The 3,941-nt window shown below is 40.3% G+C and overlaps 1 pseudogene; it reads right to left on the bottom strand.

The window, feature by feature from the left end:
• Window positions 1-1,301: 1,301 nt before the first annotated feature.
• LOC119809293 lies at window positions 1,302-3,153 on the bottom strand (annotated as a pseudogene).
• Between the last annotated feature and the right edge of the window lie 788 nt (window positions 3,154-3,941).

Below are 3,941 nucleotides of genomic sequence, written 5' to 3'. Positions count from 1 at the left end.
TAGATGAATAGCGTTCTCTATGATGTAAGTTATGTGGGATTGGGTAATACAAACATGGGCTACTATTTACCCTTTTATTGTTGGAGACAAGTATCATTTGAAGGTCAGAGTGCAAGCATACAGAATAAACACCTTTTTTTGCACCATAAAAATTTCCAGGGTTAATAGTAAGAAGTCAGAACTCATGGGGTTCCCTGAAGACTCAGAGCAGGAAAGGACGTAGGGGTTACCAAGAATGGCACAACAGCTACAAAGCTAGGCAAGCGTGGTATGGGAAGGAGAGGCTCTCTCAGCCTCAGAAAACCGGGAGGGAACATTAGGGTAATGCCTGCCTCTCCACCTCACAGGTTTTATCCCAAGCCTCTTCTTCTTTGGTTCCAAGTCCTTCTCACTCATAGGTGCAGGCTGAGAGTTCAATTATTTTCAGATACTCCTGACAGTTGTGGGCTGACAGAGAGCTTTTGCTGATGTCTCCCAGGATCATATCACTTTTCTTACCAGCTTTGACTCCAAGACTATGTGTCTCCTGACCTTATTTTCCTCTCGTCAGGGATTCACAAGAGCTTAACCGCTAGAAGGCAATGGAAGGAAGCTACCAGGTGGAAAAGGGAGAAAGGACTTCCTCTTGGCATCCTTCTCCCTATTGTTTCAAATTTAGCTCAGCAGTCATGTTCACCCTGCTGAAGATAGTAGGTACTGAGTTTAGTTAAAACTAGCTTCTTGGTGTCCTCTAAGGGACAGCTGTGACAGCAGAGTTGTCCTGTGCCTGAGAGCCTGCTCTCCGAGCTGTTTCTTGTGAATCCCCAAAGATAAGGTACACACCTGAACCATCAAGCCGTGGGTACCATTTTTTAAAAGGGCTCTTCTCTGTTCCTGACGACCCTATCTTTAAGCATCTAATTATCACAGTCGTTTCTCTTTGTCCTCTCAACTGGGACAAACCACTTCTCCTCATAATTGCAACCTCTGAAGCCTCAACATCCCACAGTCCAGATGCTGTTTTCTTAAGAACAGAAATGTAATTATTCTCTTATTTTTTAATGTAATTATGTATTGTTTCTTTGGAAATGCCACATCATGCACCCCAGTCCTGCTCACCTCCCAGACCCTCCATATCAGCCCCTCACCTCTGAGCATGTCCATTTTCTCCTGCCTAACTATTGGCCCATTCAGCTCTTATTAAATCAATCCCAAGGTGCCTTAGTCAGAGATACATCTTTACAGTATACAAAAAGATTATCCCACAACACTGGCTCAGACCCTTGACCCAGTCAACCACTGATAGAGAAGACTTAACGATGCTATTTGGGATGTTTTTCCTTGCTGCGTTATGCAGGTGGCTTCCGCATTGTTGCATAGACCGTAATGGGAACTTGAGTTATTATCAGACAATGACTTCCAGGGCATCTTCGGAGTTGCCTGCTAGGTGCCATCTCCTCCCCATTCTAGGCAGCGCTGGAGCTCAGCCCAATTCTAGCCCAGTTGAAGAATCTCCTCCTTGCACTGGAAACCTCCTTGACTGAATCCCAAACAGAAAAGGCAGAATCCACTGAAAATCAGAACAGGCTGTCTGATTCCTGTGGAGATAAATAAATCAATTGCTTCCACTAATTTCCACAGAAGGCTGGTCTTGCCAATGGAATGCTAATCAAATACTCCTGTGACCCCCAGAAATTATGTCACCAGTTCTTTCACATAGCTTACTGCCTGCTCTGTCTTTTTTCTCTTACAAGTCCACTATTAGACTTCATTCATTAATAATAATTTTTTTCCTGGAGATTCTATCACTGTCCATCCTTCTGATGTGTGAAAATACACATAATGAAAAAATGACTAGGGGAACTGTTCAGTGGTATTAGGTGTGCTCCTGGTGTGCAGCCACCACCCATCAAAGAGGAATTTCCCATGTTACTACGCCTCAGCTCTCATGAGCACACTTCATTTTGTCTTTACGACTTCACTTCCCCAAATCCATACTTGGAACTTCTGCCTAGCGGTGACTATTTGGCTGAGCACTGTGATGTAGAATATTAAGATTTCTCTCCTTTTAAAAATGCTGACAACTAGTCCATTGCATGACTACATTGAATTTTATTTATTACTGTGTGGACAGATACAAGACTTGCTTACAGGGTTGAACCATAAAGAATGATACATTATAAACATGGGTATATGGGTGTGTTCTCAAGACCTATTTTCTATTTATTCGGGTAGAAATACAGAAATGCCTTGCAGACCTAAATGGAGATTTTGTTTATAAATTGGTGAGGAGCTACCATATTGCTTTGCATAATAAATGTGTCCAAGTGCTATACTACAGAACACAGGATGGCAGTTTCTCCAGATCTTCACCACTTTTGCTGTCTGTTTGTTGTTGTTTTTACAGTAGATGTCCTAATGGGCGTGAGATGGTATCACATGGTTATTATTAGTGATGCTGAAGTATATTTTTATGTGCTTATCAACAATTTTTGCATTGTCTTTGGAAATAGCCTATGTGGACCCCTTTCCCTGTATTCAGTCCAGTTGTTAAACTATGAGTGACTTTAGAGGTTCAGTGTGCATTCTGGATTATTTATACTTTATCCAAATATATTATTTAATTGTCTTCTGCCATCTCTTTGCTGCCATTTTAACCCAGCTGCTATCACATTATAATGAATACAAGTTCTAATTATCACGAAGTGTTAATGTTTATTTTGTAGCTGGGGCCATTGGTGTCACATCCAAGATGTCTTTTCCAAATCTGATAAATAATGTTGCCCTGGTTGTTATACTGAGTTTTGTTGTGTCAGATATTGGATCCATTTGTACTGACCGTGAACAAAGGGCCGTTCCCCGGGCACACAGATCTCTTTCCCAGCACTACCTTGGAAAGAGTGTTCTTCTCTCGTTGAATAGTCTTGGCAACCTCTTAAAAAAGATCTTTTGATCAAAGAGAAGAAAACTTATTTCTGGGAATTAGTCCATTGTCTATATGTCTGTTTTCATGCCAGTCTAACACAGTTTGGATTATTGTTATTTTTATTAAGTGTTGAGATCAGAAAGCATGAGTCTTCTAGCTTTGTGTTACTTTCTTGTGACTGTCTTGGCACAGGCTTCCTCTTGTGCTGCTCCGCTGTGTCCCTGGGCTTTGACGTATTGGCTTCTCATGGTCATTCACCTCTAACTGTTTTCTGATTTGCTTTGTGATTTATTCTCTGAGACATGGCAATTTAGGAGCATGTAATCTAACATCCAAAACTTGTAAATTTATAGTTTTACTTTTATTATCTATTTCTATGTTTATTGTGTTGTGTTTGGGAGAGGTACTTTAATTTGTGACCTAACAGATGTTGTACCCTAAAAAAATGTCCTGTGTGCTTTTGAAAACATAAATATACTGTTAAAGTTTATATAATATTATTGGGTATCACGTAGCATGAACAATAAAAATCCAGAGACAGATAATAGGATTCAAGCTGAAAGATCAGAGAAGTAAAGCAACCAACCACTAGACAGCTCTTAATCTCTACAAAATCTTCAGACTGAGAAGAGAGCAATTTCCTGTCTCATGGAAACTTATATTCCTCTCTAGTGCTGGCATGAAAGGCGTGCATCACCACCACCCAGCCTCTATGGGTAACTAGTATGGCTGCTGGGATTCAAGATGTGTGCCACCACTGCCAGGCCTGTATGACTGAGTAGCGTGGTTAGCTTTGAAGTTTGATTTTCAGGCAAGCTTTATTTATTAAAAAAATAAAATATCACTTTATCAGAATTCAGAGAATATCTGTCAGGTCTTGTTGACACTTTTTTTAGTTTTTGAAATAAAATACAATTGAATAATTTTCTTTTATTTTCTTTACTTATTCAACTCCTCCCATGCCTCCCCTCCCTCTCATAAAGTAACACAAGAACAGACTCAGCAGGTTGTTTCTGTACATACAGAACAATCAAAG

This window comes from Arvicola amphibius, chromosome 3 (assembly GCF_903992535.2).
Source record: "Arvicola amphibius chromosome 3, mArvAmp1.2, whole genome shotgun sequence".
NCBI lineage: Eukaryota > Metazoa > Chordata > Mammalia > Rodentia > Cricetidae > Arvicola > Arvicola amphibius.
This window is presented reverse-complemented; position numbering and strand designations above follow the sequence as displayed.